Source organism: Protopterus annectens, chromosome 10.part0, assembly GCF_019279795.1.
Source record: "Protopterus annectens isolate FY-2018-M chromosome 10.part0, PAN1.0, whole genome shotgun sequence".
Classification (NCBI taxonomy): domain Eukaryota; kingdom Metazoa; phylum Chordata; order Ceratodontiformes; family Protopteridae; genus Protopterus; species Protopterus annectens.
In genome coordinates this window covers 272666739-272686199 of record NC_056744.1, presented here as the reverse complement: position 1 = coordinate 272686199, position 19461 = coordinate 272666739, and positions in this window count along the sequence as shown.

Below are 19461 nucleotides of genomic sequence, written 5' to 3'. Positions count from 1 at the left end.
TCACATAAGGCACCGTGTGAGGCTAGTGTGCTGTGCCTCTGTCAAGCAGGGACACAGTGGAGATCCCAGGGTTTGAATTTGCTAAGCCACAGCCATGTTGTTGCTGTGTGCTGAAAGAGGGTTGCTGAGGACCTCTAACAGTAAGTGGGTTTCAATAGCAGACTGAGGGGAGCCTTATCTGCATTGTCTGGACAATTTCACTGTCAACACTGTGTCGTGATGATTATGAGGGATTGAAGTGTCATGACGGTACTGTTAAGAGATGTCCTCCCTCTGTGGGCTACTACTCTGCAATGTATTAGCTCATTCTGTCTGTTGGACAGCTTATATATGGCTGGTGTACATCTGACAGGTGTCCTGTTGTGGAGCAGTCGTGGGTATATTTGGGATAGCATGATCAATGCAAACCTTCCACATGCTCATAGAATGCAACTGTCAAGAATTATGCAGAGTGGCCTGTATACTCCCCCAGCATGGGTCCTTTGAAGTCTTCCACCATAGTCTTCACAAGTGTAAAGTCTACTTATGATAAATACAGTTTGTTTGGAGTGACAACCTTGCCTGGGGGGGATGGGATATGGATGGCCATGGAAAGTTGGGTATGGTCAGATATCAACAATGGTGGTCTACCTCTGGTGTGGAACAGTGAGTACCCATGTTGTAGATGGTCAGGTGCAATATGTATTCCCCCTTGTGGCTGTGGTGAGTGGTTCTGCCATAGCACATGGACTCACAAATTGTAGTGGCTGTAGGGTAATGTTGCAGAGGCCTGTGTAGTTCCCACACACAATATGCCTGTACCTGACGTTAACAACTGGAATGGTGTATGTGAACACCTGCATATCATGGTACTGTTTTTAGGGAAGCAAAGTGTGTGTCCTGGATGTGGGAGGGGTGGTCAGGACTGGTTGTGTTGTGTGTTACAGGTCCTGTGGTCACGAAGCATGGTAGAAAACATAACCTGCCAGTGCGATGTGCATATCTGACCCTGACGTAGGTGGCTGCAAATGCATATATATGCTATCCCCCACCTGACAGGTAGTACTAGATGTACACACCTCTGTAGAAATAATGATGTCAGCACCCTATAAATACTGCAGGTGCAGAGCAGGTGCCCAGTAATTCGGATAGTGCGCTCTGCTAATGCTTCTCCCTCGTGTGTCATAATATAGTTAGGTAGGGGTTTGAATCCTGCGAATGCTCATTGTGTGTGTGTGTGTGTGTGTGTGTGTGTGTGTGTGTGTGTGTGTGTGTGTGTGTGTGAGGGAAATGTCCCTTTTGGCAACTGGGAAAACACACTACAGGATGCACATTCCCCTTTCTAAACACTGATGATGTCAGCACCCTATAAGTACAGCAGGAGAAGATAACCCCCCCCACTAATGCGAGTAGCGTGCTCTGCTAATGCGTCCGTCTCGAGTGTCATTACATAGTTAGGTAGGGGTTTGAATCCTGCAAATGCTTAGTGTGTGTGGAGGGGGTTCGTGTGTGTGCAAGTCTTTATGAAAGTAATGTCCCTTTTGGCAACTAGGAGAACACACTACAGGATACACATTCCCCTTTCTAAACACTGATGATGTCAGCACCCCAAGTACAACAGGAGAAGAGAAACCTCCCAGTAATGCGAATAGTGCGCTCCACTAATACATCTGTCTCAAGTGTCATATCATAATTAGGTAGGGGTTTGAATCCAGAAAATGCTCAGTATGTGTGGAGGGGGTTAGTGTGTGTGCATGTCTGTATGAAAGTAATGTCCCTTTTGGCAACAAGGAGAACACACTACAGGATGCACTTTCCCCTTTCTAAACACTGGTGATGTCAGCACCCTATAAGTACAGCAGGAGAAGGAAAACCTCCCAGTAATGCGAATAGTGCGCTTTGCTAATGCGTCCATCTCCAGTGTCATAACATAACTAAGTAGGTGTTTGAATCCTGCACATGCTCAGTATGTGTGGAGAGAGTTAGTGTATGTGCAAGTCTGTATGAAAGTAACATCTCTTTTGGCAACTAGGAGAACACACTTCAGGATGCGCATTCCCCTTTCTAAACACTGATGATGTCAACACCCTATAAGTACAGCAGGAGAAAGAAAACCTCCCAGTAATACAAATAGTGCGCTCTGCTAATGCATCCGTCTCAAGTGTCATAACATAGTTAGGTATGGGTTTGAATCCTGCAAGTATTAAGTGTGTGTGGGAGAGGGTGAAAGTAGTGTGTGTGTGCAATTATATGTGTGAGAGAACTGACCCTTTTGCCAACCAGTGCAACACACCAGCTTCTGCATATTCCAATCTCTACACAGAGATGATGTCAGCACCCTACAAGTACAGCGGAAGAGGGCAAATCTCCCAGTAATGCAAATAGCATGCTCTGCTACTGCATCTCTCACTACTGTCATAGCACAGTTAGTTATGGCATTGGATTCCAGACATGCCACGTGTGTTTTTGTCACACAGAATGCCCAAGTGTGTGGGTTGTTGTTCACAATAATGCATGACATCGATTAAACCAGTAATGGCAATGGACACAGATGATGTATGTGTGTGCCAAATACACATATGTACCTGTGACCTTCAATAGTTACCATGTCTGACGCCTGCCACATGTGAATACATGGTATTTGCACTGGATAACATTATGACTGTGGTCTTCTGTGCGGGTGCTGCATGTGGTATGTGTATATACAGTGTGATATGTAGATGGTATCAACCTAGCAGTGAGGGATACACATCTGGTCTGGGGCATATAGTCTACATGTTGTTGATGAACAGGTGCTGCATGTTTCCACCTGTTGTGGGAGTGGTAACAGGTTGTTCCATAGCAATGCAGTGACTACATGCTAGGAACCTTTCAGCTAGGGTGTTGTAGCTACAGTAATAAATCAGCATTCAGTAATACTTCAGCATTCCTCATGAGGGTATGATGCCAACCAAGGTCAGGGTCATACCAGCCTGTGCCACATGCTCAGAGAGCCCTTCCATGTTCCCTATCATGTAGTCCAGGGAGGTACATCACAGGTCAGCCATAGTGGCATGGACAATGACTGAGTCATATGTGCCCATGCCTCTGACTGACCTCTATGCTTGTGTTATGTGGTGGACCATAGTGCCCCATGGGCATATCACTGTGACCTTCACCTTGTCCAGCCTGGTGAGCGTGACCTCACTGTACCGGACAATAAAGGTACCTAACACAACTGTAGCAGGTGTGTTGTCTAGCCATACAGGCTGTGACTGTTTGGCACACAGGATTTGTGTGCTATGTGTTATGCGTGATGTGTTCTGGCATAACGTATGCCTCTGTGCCAGCTGCAGAGGTGTCTGCCGCTCAGGCAGGATGCTATTCTTAGGCTCCACGAATGGCCCAGTGTGTTTACATGCTTGTAATGCTGTCAGTGCAGGTCTACATCAGACTGGTATTGTAGTCACTGTAGTATTTCATGCCACCTGACAGGTTATGCCAGTACTGGGTTCAGAGTGCTTAGACCCCAGTTTGGCTATGTGGTTCCATCTCATACATGTGTTGTACGTCCATGTGTAGGGGAGAGGGTTGACTGTGTACATGTGGCAGCTGTGACATTGCCACATGACCCACATATTCCACAATTGTACCATAGAGGTGACTGACAAGTGACCTTTGCACATGCTATCATAGTATTGTGATTGCCATGGTGATTAACAGCACATAGGACCAATGGGGAACAAGGTACATAGGTTCATAGGTTCATAGGTTCATACTAGGCTATCTGCCCTAGGGCATTTATAAACCTAGCCAGAATGTGTTTGGCTGTCGCCATCCATTGTAAATTTATCTTGCTATGCCCTTTTTCGAGTTTAGTATACTGTGCCTCTGTCTAACAGTGACACAGAAGTGATACCCGGGGTAAACCTATGATGTCCCATCCGCTCATCATGATTCCTCTTGAAGAGAGTCAATGAGGGACTCTGCCTAACCTGGACTGGGATTTTATTCCAGAGTGAAGTGAGCCTCTGGGTTATGAATCTGTCCCTCCAGCATGTCCTATTTATTTCAGTGCTGAGGTTCAAGTCTCTCGAGAATGTAGCTCGATGGGATTTGGATATTCTGATGTGCAGCATGCCCATTAATTTCGGGTTTGACATGGCTTTATACATCAGGCACAGATCGCCTCTGAACAGGCGGTATGCCACTGAGTAGAGCTGGAGTTTCTTTAATCGGTCAGCATATGGCATCTGTTTGAGCCCTTTGATCCTCTTGGTGAGGTACTTTTGGGGTCTTTCCAGTTGTTGCAGGTGTCTGGTAAGGTACATCCCAACAGGGGCATTGTACTCAATTATGGGCCTGATGAGGGATGAGTAAAGAGGCACGATGTCCTCCCCTGATTTAGATGTGAATCCCTTCATGATGAGGTGGGCTATATAAAATGTTTTTCTAACCACTTTGGCCACGTGGTTGTCAAATGAGAGATTGCTATCAACTTGGGTCCCCAGGTCCCTAATTACTTCTTCTGTACTTATTGTATTACCACCTATGTGGTACTTTGTGGGCACTATGTTTTTGCCAAAGGGGATGACTATACACTGTTTGGCATTCAGCTTGAGGCCATGGCTCTGGCACAAGTTGTCTGTTTCTATGAGGCCCTTTTGGAGGTTGCTTGTGTCGGCTGGAGAGTCAATTATGGTGGCCAGTTTGCAGTCAACTGCGAATTTCATCAGCCACAGTCCTTCCGTGTTGGCCTGTACCTCCGATAAATATATACCAAATAAGAGAGGTCCCAGGACTAAGCCTTGTGGGACACCACTTGTAACTGGTTTGGAGTCTGGCATGGCTCCAGCAATTCTAACCATGTGGGTTCTGTCCTTGTGCCAGTGTGCAATCCATCTAGTGAGATAGAGGTTTATATTTAAGCTGTTGAGCTTCTCTAGAATGCCCGAGTGGGGTATTGTATCAAAGGCTTTTGCGAGGTCCAGGTAGGCTGTGTGGACCACCTTCCCCTCGTCAATGGCCTTGGTGACTGTTTCAAAGAAATCAACCAGGTTTGAGAGGCAGGATCTGCCCTTAACAAAGCCAAGCTGGGTATGATCCAGTGTCTGTAGGTCCCCAATATCTTTATTTATGAGGTCCATGATGATCCTTTCCATAGCTTTGCAGACCAAGCTAGTCAGGCTTATGGGGCGATAGTGTCCAGGATCCGTTGAGGCACCACCTTTCTGTAGAGGGACCACTGTTGCTGTACGCCACTCTTTGGCCACATATCCTGTAGTAAGGCTGGGATTGAACAGTAGTTTTATGTTTGGGTGTAGCTCTTCTTGGAGTTCATGTAGGACACCGCCTGGGACACTGTCTGGTCCCATTGATGCAGTGTTTATTGCTTTGGAGAGGGCGGCTCTTACCTGAGCATCTGTGATGTCAGGGGGGCAGCACTCTGCTGGGATAAATATTTGCCCTTTCGGTGTGGATGGGGGGAGAAGTTTGCGCTGAACCTGTCAGCTAGGATGTTGGCAATGTCTGTGGGTTTGGTGTTTCTATTGACATTTTGGACTACCTCTGAGCATATCTGGGAATTACCACCCAGGTTCCTAACATAACTAAAGAAAGCCTTGTGATTATCCTTAGTGTCCTGTGCAATTTTCTCTCGAAGTTGGCCTTAGACAATCTTATGAGTGCCCGTAGTTTTTTACTAATACTGATCAGTGATGCCTTCCCTTTTTGGGATTTTGCTGTATCATTTAGTAGCTTCCTCCTTCTATTGTATAGTTTGTTTATAGCTGGGGTCCACCAGACAGGACGTCTGCCCTTGGAGGATTGGGTCTTGGTTTTATTCGGGATCGCATGATCCATGCATTCCTGAAGGTATCCATAGAATGCGTTTATAGAGGAATCTGTGGTCTGGTCCGTATTTTCCACAGGCCCAGGGGCTTTGAAGGTTTCCACCTCAGTTTTGAGGAGTGTGAATTTGCTTTAGAGAAGTTGTTCACTGTGGTTTTCTGGGCAGGGGGTGGGGTCGTGATGTGACTATCCAGTGAGATTAGTGTATGGTCTGATCTTATCAGTGAGGGATACACTTCTGGTCTGGAGCATAGAGTCCCCATGTTGGTGATGATCAGGTCCAGTATGTTTTCCCTTCTTGTGGGAGTGGTAACAAGTTGTTCCATAGCATTTGAGTTCATATATTCTAGGAATCTTTGGGCTAGGGTGTTGGAGCTAGAGTCATGCTCCCAGTCTATGTTTGGGTAGTTGAAGTTGCCCAATATAATGGTGTTTTGAGAGACCTTCATATTTTCCGCTGTTCTCAGGAAGGCTGAGTGTGGTTCTTGGGGTTGGGAGGGTCATCTGTAGCAGGCTATAACCTGCAAGGCAGTTTTACCCATTGTTAGTTGCACATGGATAGTCTCTGATGCTTGGTGCTTTGCCACCAACCTGGAGGTGTGGATATCTTTGATGAATATCAATACTCCCCCTCCTTTTGTGGTTTGGTCCAAGTTTTGGGGCTGAAAAGCATTGTATGAGGTATAACCTGGTAGTGCTGGGCTGCTCTCAGTAGCCCTGAACCAGGTATCTGTTACTGCACAGATATCGATGTTCTCCATGCTAAGGAGAGTTTCGAGTGCATGCATCTTGAGGTTTAGACTTCTGGTGTTGAGTAGCATTACTCTTAGTTTCTTATCCCTTGTGATACCTATGAAGGTGGGTTTGTCATTTGATCCTTGCCTAACAAAGGCACTATGGGGGTAGCAAGAGCCTTTGTCAATATCCGAAAGCCCAGGGGTGACAGGTGCAAGCCGTCCCTAGCGAAGCAGGTGGTTCAACTGAAGATGAGTATGTGAGGGTGTAGTGCCTGTGATTAGTTAGCAGTGACATATATGACTGCTCACGTGGACAAATGCCAGGTAAGTCATATGCAATGTGTCACAGGCAACGTACATGTGAACAGGACAAACAGTGATGTTCTGTCAAGTGAGACATGGACATACAGATAGTAAGCTATGCAGATGTCATTAGGAGTCCACAGAAGCTCTGTAACTATGCATTGCAGGTATGATCAGTATTCCAGGGTAATTGCAAGCAAACATGCATGCAAACAAAGCTACAGTAAGCAGGGCTGCATGTAGTCCATTGTACAACAAACAAGCTGTACCACTTCCAGTAGGTAACACTGCAAATATGCAGGCACTATGCACATGTACATGGAAATACACAGGTCAGATGGCTAGGGTCCAGTCTCAGCGCACACAAGTGTACAGACCATGTACCATCAGGATGTACAATAACTGGATGGAAACCCATGTGCTCATACCTGCAGTAATACACATGTCAAATAACAGACACTGGGCCTTCACTCAGTGGTTCCATACTTAGTAGGATGTATGCTACCTGGCCTGCCACCACAGTATCCCTGACATGTATGGGGACTCTCCCTCCTGTGACAGTTAGTTTTGTGTGTTGGGGCTGTCTAGCATGGTATGAGATGTGAGCTTGCAGTGCTAGGGTGCTCCTGTGTGTCCTGTACTAGTCGTGTAGTACTGCACACATATCAACATCCTCAAACATCCACATTGCAGAGTCCAGTGTAGGCAACATGCCACTTGCAGTTTACATGTCCATCATTGCGTATTAATACTTTCATTACCTTATCCCCTGTGCTACCTATGTATGTAGCCTTCTGTTGACATCCTTATGACCAGTATGCCAATATGTGCAGATGATACACTATGGTACTTACCATGGGTGTAGACAACAGTACATGACAATCATACCCTTACTGCATCAGGCATGCTGTGATATACCCACAATTATTTCAGCACACAGTACTGTTAACAACATGATACTATTACTACACATCTATGTAGTCACCCTGTGCATCAGCAACATGTTAACCTGTACATGCACTAATGTTACAGATTGCAGGAGGTGGCACAGTTTCATCATATGCACAGAGTGTGAACTTGGTATGCCTGAGTCAGCCACTGATACCACCAATTGACATGTATGTGTATGTGTGTTGGTGAGGGGACAGCAGTGCAAGGTGGGGCAATGTTGATGCAGTGTGTGCATGTATGCGGTAGCCCTAGGTGTTGTCAATTCGAATGTGTGTAAGGATGCACACAGTTCCACCTCATGGCTGCCATATACTGGTGTTTGTGGACAGCCACAGACTGTACCTGCCAGGTCATACAGATCAGTGTCTCTGGCCACGGACACGGTACCTGTGCCTTGCAGGGGTGCTATGGACCGTATCCGGTACCAACCCAGACTGGGTACTGTCATCAGAAGCAGGTGTTCGTTGACTGGACACAGATCCCTGTCGGGCCTGGCCAGAGCCACATGCATGTGGTCTCCTGGGGCGGTCTGATGACAGCACAGACCCAGCATTGCTGGGGCTGCTGCCGGCACTATGGGGGCGGCCACAGCCCTGTTGTCATCCACGACAACTGCCAGCTGCTGCTGTTGCTGTCATACACCCACGTCGATGCCTCAACCGTCCACCATTGCCCTGGCTCATGGACATGTAGTTGTGGAACCCATCTAATATGCCCCCACAGCGTCTGTCTATGACATCGGTGAAATTATGGATGGCAGCCACAATGTCACGCATACTGTCAGTCATGGCTGTGCGACATGCTGTCAGCTCCCTCAGACCCTGTCTGGTGTACCGTTCCATACGTGACTGTGCCTGCATGACAGCCCGAAACATAGCTGAGGTTGTAAGACCTCTGTGGGCATGTCTGACAGGGGCAGTACACCCACGGATGCTCCCACGAGAACCCCTGGACATCTGTCTGTGTGGTACCATCTCAGGGCCATGCCCATGGCTGCTGTGTGGGGAGGCATGTGCCACAGATACCACATTACCCTGGTCAATGCCCACTGCATGCTGTCCATCACCTAGGGACATTGGTGACAAAGGGTGTATTGGCAGGATAACTGTGCGCATTGATGGGGTTGACAGCTGTGTACTGTCAATCGGCTGACCAATGATGGACCCTGGCATACCTTCCTGTGCCATTACACAGACGTCATCATTATCAGTCCGGGCTTTTTCCCCCCCGCACCAGACCCGAAAAAGGGAAAAGGAAAAAATTCAATTCCCTTCCAAACACAACCCCCCCACAGGGCACAACCCCAGGGCAACCCCAAACCCCCAACCCCAAAAAGGGACAGGTGCACACATGCACAGCACAACCCGGGCACATGCACACACAACCCCATGCACACATGCCACACACATGCCACACAAGGGGCATGCAAAGGGGCCCCCCCCCCAAAAAAAAAAAATTCAATGCACAGGTGCACCCAAAAGCACAGCACAGGCACACATGCAAATGAACATGCACACATGTACACACATAACCCGGAGTGCACACATGCCCCATGACACACATGCACACTGCACATGCACAATGCACATGCACACATGCACAGGTGACACTAAATTCAAGGACAAAATGCCCCACCCAGGGCCCTTTAAAATCACAAGCCCGGGGAAATAACATCACCCCAAAACAAATGCACAAGTTGACACGGCTCAAGTTGAATATTGTAGGAACAACCAAGGACGAAATTCAGCATAACAGGGGGTACTTAGCCTAAAATTAATTACACGACATAAATATTTTAAAACCTACCACAGGAACTACATTTTTTTAACTAGGGTCAAAAGGAACATTCATGGGGAAACTTTCCCGTTCTAGTTGTCGGCATGGTTCAGCCCCCTTACAGGGCGCTGCTGTTTGGGTTCAACTTTACATTAAAAATATGATGCCCAAACCGGAAATAAAAGTTAACAAAAACCAACGTAACTTCTTGGATATTCCGCAGCCTGCTTCTGCTGCATGGTACCTCCTCATAAAGCTTTGCTGCTTTTTTTTTTAACGGGGCCCCTCCCATGAGGTTTCCCCCCTGTCTGGTGGTGGGGAGAGACCCCCCCAAACCGGGACCGGCCTGTGGATTCCCTTACTTTGATTAAAACCCGATTGTTGTAGCCATTTCCTAAGATCCTATTCAGATATGGACCCGGTTTTCCACACACCCCCCCCCTGTGTTTTTTAAAAAAAAAATTATAATCCCGCCGGCTTGGTGATCCCTATTCCCCGTAGTGCTAGGGGTTTGGGAGTTCCTGGAAAAAAAAACCCGAATCACAAAAGCAGCAGAATTTTCCCCTCACACTCTACTTGGTTTGTAAAAAAAATTACTTATGCATTCCTATTGGGGGTACACATTTAAAAACCGGTATCATCCACCCCAACGGAAATACCCCACTCCCTGCAACTAAAACCCGACAGGACTGTTCTCCCGCCCCCACCCGGGAAAGGGGGGGCCCAAACCAAAAACCCTTAGCTCCAAAATTGCCCCCAATCATATTCCCACCTCCCCAACCCCGCACCTTGTGAAAACACTGCAAATTTACATTTTTAACATGCAGACACCTTTTCCCCCGGGCCCGTGGAAAACACAACCCCCCCAAGCTCCCCTTTTTAAAATCTGGGGAACTGGGCAATCCCCAAAAACCAAGCCTCCCAAGGAAACACCTGTTTGGGGGGCCCCCCGCCATAGGAAAAAAAAAATTTTCTGAAAACAAATTCCATGGGAAAGGGAGGCCCGGTCTTTTTTCCCCAAAATAAGGGCAATTAACACTACGTAACCCCCTTCTTCAGTTAGTTAGAACCGGCAGAACCTTCCCCACCATGAAAAACAAAAAATTTTCCCGAAACCACAGAATTTTACAAAGTCAACATTAGTGCAGGGCACTCCCCCTAAAATAAGACTGTTATAGCGCGTTCCCCCATAAGAGCCCTAAACCAAAAATACAAACAAATAAAATTTATTCTATACAAACCCAAGGGCAAAAACAAAAAATGTTTACCCACCTGACACAGGTTTTTAACCCGCCACAGACAGGGTTACTCAAGGGGGATACATACCAACATTCAACAAAAATTTACAATACTCTTAAAAAAAAGCTTTTGGGTACAGAGCTACTGTTTGACCCTACCTTTCACATGTTTTATTGCTGCAAACAGCAAGGGTGTTTGGTTAACCCATTGTAAAATTTGCAGGTTTTGTAAAAGTATCAGGGGGGTCTTGTTTTAAATGTGTGGTTTTTTGGGGTTGTCCCTGTTGGAATTTAAAATGCTTCCTTTTTGGGAAACCCCCCCTTTATTGTGGTGGTGTGAGGGTTTTCATTTTGGCACTTATGGGTGTGAAAAAGGGAAATCCAAGGGCCCCCCGTGGGAATGGTTTTACCTTTTTCAGATTCCCGGGTTTTTTTTTTCATGGACATGTCACTTGCCTTCCCTACTGAGTGGGGAGGACATACCTGGGATTTGTGGTGTGGAAATGTATGTCCTAGTAAAACCTGTTTTCACTCCATGCTTTCCAGGAAAACCCTGTGAATACATTGGGGCTTTTAAAATTTTAACCCTTTTTTCCCCCCCTATTTAAATAATATTTTTATTTAAATTTAAATTATTATAAATGGGGTTAAACCCTCCTTAAACTGTTTAATAATTGTCAAGTCCCCTGAAAAGGTTATGGTTAAGGCTGTTACGCCCAAGGGCTTTTTTTAACCCGCCCCAATGTCTTTAAAACCCCCATTTAAGTTGTATTGGCCCCTTTCAAATAATAATAATCCCCTAATCTGTTACATCTTTAAATTCCCCTTGAACAAGGGAAACTTGCCTACATTATGGATTTCCCCAAAAATTTTTTTCCCCCCGCACAATTAATTTTTTTCCCCCTTTTTTTACAGATTTTAGGGGAACTTTAAACAAATCTGGGTTTTCCTTATATTTGGCACAGGGCACCCTGAAACGGTTCAAAATGAATTTTTTTTTTTTAAAAAAAAAAATTTTTCCCATTTTTTAGGAACTTTTGGGGGTTTCCGTTCCCTGGGCAGTTTTTGGGCTTTAAATCTAGGGTTTTGATATATCAAATTTTAACGTGTGCCCCATTAAAATCGGGGGCCTAAAACTTTGGCAAAAGTTCAAAAAAAGGGTTTGCCCTGGGTCCCCCTCCCCAGCTGTCAGTGGGCCCCTTGGTCATAAGCGTATGACTGCTTTCTTTGGGGTTAAATTTTGGTCACCAGTTACCCTTCTTTTCCCCAAAGGGTTCGGGCGGTTCCCTTTTTCTTTTGCCTTTTCAGCCTCTCTGGTTTTTCGTACTTAGAAAAAAAAAATTAAAAGAGTGGCCCCGGACTTCCCCGTCACCCTTTTTTGAAACTTTAGCTGTGGGCCCGAATTACCCCTTGGGGTTTGACACCAGGGAAACCCATCTTGTGATGTATGGATTTACATTTAAGCTGATGAGTTTTTCAATGATACCTGAGTGGGGTATTGTGTCGAAGGCCTTTGCCAGGTCAAGGTAGGCTGTATGGACTGCCTTTCCCTCATCAATGGCCTTGGTGACTGTTTTGAAAAAGTCAACCAAGTTTAAGAGGCATGATCTGCCTTTGACAAAGCCAAACTGGGATGGATCCAAAGTCTGCAAGTTCCCTATGTCTTTATTTATGAGTTCCATTATGATCCTCTCCATGGCTTTGCAGATAAGGCTTGTCAAGCTAATGGGACGATAATTACCAGGGTCAGTGGGGGCACCGCCCTTATGAAGTGGGACCACAGTTGCCGTGTGCCACTCCTTGGGTACGTATCCTGAGGTGAGGCTAAGATTAAACAGCTGTCCTAACTGCGGGTTTAATTCCTCATTGAGTTCGTGGAGCACACAGCCGGGGACACCTTCCGGTCCCATGGATGCTGTGTTTTTTGCCTTGGAGAGAGCAGTTCTCACCTGGGTGTTGGAGATGTTTGTGGGGCTACAATCCTCTGGTATAGATATCTCTCCTTTTGGGGGGGGGGAGTTTGCACTGAACCTGTCAGCCAGTATGTTGGCAATGTGTGTAGGTTCAGTAATCTTCACATCATTTTGAACTAATTCTGAGCATATCTGGGAGTTTCCTCCTAGGTTTCTAACATAGCTAAAGAAGGCCTTATGATTGCCTTTTGAGTCCTTTGCGATTTTTCTCTCAAAATTTGCCTTGGATGATTTTATGAGAGCTCTTAGTTTTTTACTTATAATGATCAAAGGTGTCTTACCTTTCAAGGATTTTGCTCTATCTTGTAGTAGCTTCCTCCTTTTGTTGTAGAGCTTGTTTATGGCTGGGGTCCACCAGATTGGATGCTTGCCTTTGGTACAAAGAGTCTTAGTTTTGTTTGGGATTGCCTGATCCATGCAGTCCTGTAGGTGCTGGTAGAAGGCATTTGTAAGTGATTCAGCGGTTTGAGTAATGTTTACCACTGGCTCAGGGGCCTTAAAGGGGGGTGTGACAGAGAGGGGGTGAGAGTGACAGAGGGGGTGGGACAGGGGGTGTTGAGGTCGTCATATACAGTCATACCTGTAGATAGTCAGATCTGTCTGTCTCTGTATATGTATCATATTCTATCTATCTACATCTGTCTATGTATTCCTACATCTCTCTCTATGTATGTACACATATATGCATATATATATATATATATATATAAAATATATATATATAAATACATACATATTCTGACATACATACGTATCCATATGATAGATAGGTATATCAACATGTTTGTTTACCATACTGTATACACACACTAACATACTGCTAAACATACATAACTGTGAAACCTACTTTGTACATTGCACTACAACCTGCATTGATATGTGCACATAGATGCTCTCACATACAAATGTATGTACAGCCTTCACTGATAGTTGCTGTATGTCCCCTGCCCTTTGCACATCTTCATATACTTATGGATAGAGACCAATGACACATATCGAGGGTTCAGAGTATGCAGACCTTCATAGTATTACTTTACATTACCTGTGTTTGTCACAGTTGTTTGTGTTGCCATCTGGTTTTGTGTCCTGCTGCTCCACTTGCTAGTTGTCAGCTTTCAGTTGGCTGTTGCTGACCAGTTTTGTTTGTGTATGTTTAATTTTGTTTTTCTCTGTTTCTGTCTCTGTCTCTGACTCTGTCTCTGTCTCTGTCTCTCTCTCTCTCTCTGTCTCTCACTTCCTCCTCAGGGTGCAATGAAAGTATTGCATGTGTGGACTGGGAGTACAGCATGCTTTTGTAGGTATCTGCATATGTCCATGTGATGGCCTCTGCACCAATTGTTAGCCAGCATTTGCTAATTGGATGCAGCCAGTTGTGTACTGATTGCAGTTCTCACTGTGATTTCAGAACAGTGCTATAAAAAAGTATGTGAGATAGGCGTAGCCCTTTCAGATTTTAAGGGCAGGGATCATGCTGGTATGCTCTGGACAATGTTCTGTGAGTGTAAAGGTTGGTATCTCTCTCATATTTCCAGCTGTGTTGTAGATTAACATTTCTAGCTGTGTTGTAGATTAACATTTCTCCAATCATTTCTCCAGTTTCCTGTACTAACTGTGTATGTAAACTTACGCCTACGACTACTACTACTGTTAATGTGTGTGTGTGTGTGTGTGTCTGTGTGTGTGTGTGTGTGTGTGTGTGTGTGTGTGTGTGTGTGTGTGTGTGTGTGTGTGTGCTTTCCTGTGGGACATGTGGTGTAACTGGTGTATAGCAGTGGCTCTTGCACTTTGTTGCTATGGCTTCAATATTTGCCCTTTACAGTCACTACTTGTATGCCTGCTAGGTGTCCTGACTGTAGTGTGCTGCTGTGGCTTTCCTATTTTCCATGTACATTCACACCTTGGAATGCTTGCTATATCTGCTAGGGTGTTACAGCATGCAGTGTGGTCTGGCCATGGTGTGGGCCTTGACATCTATTACGGTATTTGAGTATGCTGCTGAGCAGGCCCCAGAGACTCTCAGGTGCATCTGTTATCTGCCTCATGGAATGGTACATATCAGTGGGGTACACCCATTAAATTGTCTGGTATGCTGCAGTTGTGACTGTGGGATAGCATGAGCATATGTATTACTACACTTTTTCTGCCATGCAAGTGGTGCATATTTTCAGGACTTCATAGTTACCATTGCATGTGTTGTAACACCTTTCTGCCTACTGTTTGTACATTTCACATGGGGTCTGTGGGGCATCCCTGTAACTCAGTCACTGTTGCTATGTCTAGGCTCTTAAATATTCAAATATGGTGGTGTCAGACCTCTCATGTATACAAATATTTGCAGGTTGTCCACATTTCTGCCTCATATTTTGGTCAATATCACATGCACAGCTTTTTCTGGCAAATCACTCTGGGTTCAAGTCAGAATATAGTGACAAACATTTAAGTTTCAGACTTCATACCCTTCCAAACATCCCACAAAATGCAGAACCTGTTACTCTCTGAACTGTCTAAGTTTGTTGTAACATTATTTGTAATGTGTCCCTGGTTTTGGCCCTTTGCTCCACATATTTTATTACTTGGTCCGGATGTATTCCTGTAACAGGTTGTGGGGTATGGGCAGTGATTATCCTGCTGTGAGTATGTGTGTGGCTTGCAAGGTGCTACAGTGACATTATTACCTACTAGCTACCAATTAGCATGGCTGTTTCTGTTCACACACTACTATCATAGATATCCACTAGATTTTGACAGTAAATATACATGACATGCTTTGTGTACTACACATCCTATATTCCCTTTACATTCATTCCTACTATTACATGATATATTTATTTAGCACAATGTTCTTGCATAACAGTCATGGCTTAGTGGTAAGTCATGCAGACTACTGTTTCCAAGGTCCTGTGTTTGGGACTGACAGTGGGATTTTATTTTGCTTTTGAACTGACTACAGGACCTGTCAATCAGAGTGACTAAGGCACTTTTAAGCAGTTGTAGCCCGGTTAGCGCTGGTTTGCGTGGAGCTCACGCATGTGCACTGGCATTTAGCTCCACGCACACATGCGCACACCCGCTTACAACCGCTTAAATGTGCTTACTCTTGCGCACACCCACGCTACTTTCTTTGAAAGAAATGAAAATGGGGAGACAGGAAAGTGGTGAAAAAGGGGTCACAAAGAGGGTAAGACAGTAGGGAAACAAGATCGGGTTTTGCAGGAGGGATGTAGGTAAGGCTCATAGCTGCCCATTTCTTCATCAGCAACAGCTGTGCATATGTATGTAATTTGGTGTGACATTTGAAACCTTCCACCCCTGATAGAGTTGTCAGGACAACAATAATACTTGTTGTACAGCCAATTGTAATTGATAGTTTCCATGTCCAGCAGACATGTGTGGAATGGGCAGCTATGTATGGGGTGTAATTTTTTTGTGGGTACAGAGTGCCCTTTTTTTTTTTTTTTTTTTTCAGGTGAGAGTGGTATGTCAGGTGAAGGAAGTCGGTATAGCTGGGGAGGTAGGTTAGGTGGGTCAACAGACAAGACAAACAAGATGCATACAGGGGCGGTGTATGACACGTGTGGGCGGGTTACACAATTGACGGGGATGGATGTTTGGATATCCAGAGCCCATGAGCCCACAGATGGCAACAGTGGAACTGATATCCCCACCCATGGGCAGTTGCCACTGTTCCTTCACTGCCCAGGATGGGTCTGTGCTGGGGGCTGTGTAGGCAGGGCAACAGGCATGCCCATGAGTTGTGCCACCTGTGCTTCAAGCTGGCATAGGGGCTCAAGAACAGAGTCCCAGATTTCCCTACGCACCACAGTCCGGACGCTACGGAGGGTGAGTGGTGGTTCTCCTCCGGCCATGCTTGCAGAGGGGGGATGGGCCCCATCCCTTGCAGCACTTCCACCCACAGGTGGCACAGGGCCACCGGAGGAGTGTGCAGACTGGCACTAGTGCCAGGTGCACTCGCCAGCTGAGGTGGGAGAGGTGGGTCCGCTGGAACCCGCCTTCCCTGTCGTCCTATGTTTTGCATTATGTCATGACAGTTTGGGTTAGTAACATACAATACCATTCGCAATTAGTTGTAACAGCATGCATTAGTATTCCCATTAACCAAACAACCAGATATTCACACCATTGAACAGCGAGCATAACACATGCATAATTTGAACAGCAATACACAGTCCAACAACATGCAGGTTTGATTGATGGCAACAGGCCATCAGGATTGGATGTATGAACAGGGCAGATGCATCAACGTACATGCAAATATTTATGACCCAACAGGACAAATGTCCAGGGGTGTTAATTGTGATTGCACATACCAATTTCACATGGAATGGATTATAGGGTGGTTATAGGGTGGGGTGAAGAAAATATTATTAACACCTTCGAATACCAATACATATGCTGTACATTTCTAATAGCTACATATATATGGAGTACTGTTCTAACTACAGTTTCCTATATGATAACTACTTCAATTTGGTGAAGGGACTGTTACTGCTACATCAATATACATTTTCTTGTTATTCATACACATTCATATCTGGCTTTGTTCAGCTACATCATCCTGCTACATTTGCTTTATATAGCTATAGACAACTGTGGATGTTTGGTATTTCAGACAATCACACTATCTGCATATTGCAGACTGAGAGCAACATAACCAGATTTTGGGATACACATTCCAGCTTCAGCAACACTTTGAACACATTTCACAGTTTGGTTCTACTTGTCACATTCATTTCATTCTGTACTGACTGCAGTATACTTTATTCAGGGGTTATTACTACTTTATTGGCGGATTCATAACTCTTTCTCACACTCTCTCACTTGTTTTCATTTTACTATTCAGGATGGTACTTACTTCTAGGCTTTATTGACATGTTTTACCTGTAGTTATTACAATCCTTTCCAGCAGTAGTTATTACAATCCTTTCCAGCAGTCTCACTTCTGTCATGTTTCAGTATTTCAACAGGGATATATTTCACACATGTGATTTGCTCATCTTCTGCAGCTGTACTTTTCAGCCTGCTGCAGGTTGTGTTCTATTATATTACAAGTGGGGCATCTTTATTTCAGACTGTATTTCAGACATTTTCATTTTTCTGTTTGGATTACAGACTGCAACACACTTTTGTAATCAAGCAATACTTGCAAACACTTTTACACTGTTACTTGCACATTTTATTACTTAGTGACTAGACTGCACTCTTTTGCTAACTGTCATACTTTTATATTTCTTTACAGTTACTGGGAGTGGATTACTGACCTGCCTGGTGGTGCAACTGCACCAGCCTATCACCATAGGCTCTGCAGTTCGCAGAACGGACACCTGCAGCTGTAATATAAATGAAGTAATATTGGAATACACATCTCCATAATATCGGCTAATTTAATTTCTTACATACATAATTAAATGTTACTTACTCAGTAGTGGGGCATTGGGCATTTGCTGGGCCTCCTGGATCCAAAGGTTCAATTGGTCCTGCTTGCGTCTCTTCAGTTCCGCATGGTGGTGACGGACCTGCTCACCAGTCCTTGGAATCCCTGTGGCACTGGTGAAATCATGAGCCAACCGGTCCCACGCCTCAGCCCTATATGCTGTCCACAGGACCTGGCCCTGCATGAGTTGGGCCTCATGATTGTGGACTAGGAGCCAGACCATGTATCTGGACTCCTCAATGCCCCACCTTTGTGCTCAAAAGCAACTACCCTCACCAACTCCTGACATTCTGGCTGCAAGTCAGTACTACAATCGTTTATGCTGTGTATTCCCGCCTATGGGGCTTATATATGCCGTTTTTCCCGCACTTATCTGTAAATGGCCATTTTGGAATTGTATCAACTTTACAAAACCTGCTCTGTCATGTTCCACTTTCTATTCATTCCTATATATTTGCTATTACTACATTTATAAGTATAGTTGTTGTGGCTTAGTGGTTCAGTACCTTGACTATGGTACATGGTGTCCTGGGTTCGAACCTAGCCACTGCTTTTTATATTTTATGACTGTCTAGACAGGCTAGGGGGTGTTTCTGTGTAAAAGCAGTTTTGTTACAGCTTGCTCAACGTTGCCTGCCGGTTAGCTTTTTAGTGCGGTGCGCAGCTCTGCGCAAATGGGTTACGCTGGTTTACGCCTTATTTGGCTGTCAGCACACATATTACGCTCAGCTCAGCTAGGGGCACACAGTTGCAGCCTGTTAAACCACTGCTCACCTACGGGCACTCATTTTGCACCTGTTAAACCACTGCTCACCTACGGGCACTCATTTTGCACCTGTTAAACCACTGCTCACCTACGGGCACTCATTTTGCACCTGTTAAACCACTGCTCACCTGTGGGCAGATGCACTCACCTTGTTAAACTGTAGCTCAGCTATAGGCACATCTAGCATTTTTTATTGTTTTGTTATCTCACATTTCTTCAAAATAAATGGACTATTTCATTACATTTTACATAAAATATGATTTTATATGTGTACATATTTGTCAGGGACTTGTTTCATGCTTATTTTACTAAAAATAAAAATTTATGTTGAGGGGGCTCGAACCATGGATGCCTGCTCTTCAGCCGACGTCTCTACCACTACGCTATTGCTTTTTGGCTTACTTTGCATATTTAGTTCTTATATGCTTTTCCACTGACTGCTAACTGTGGATAAGCT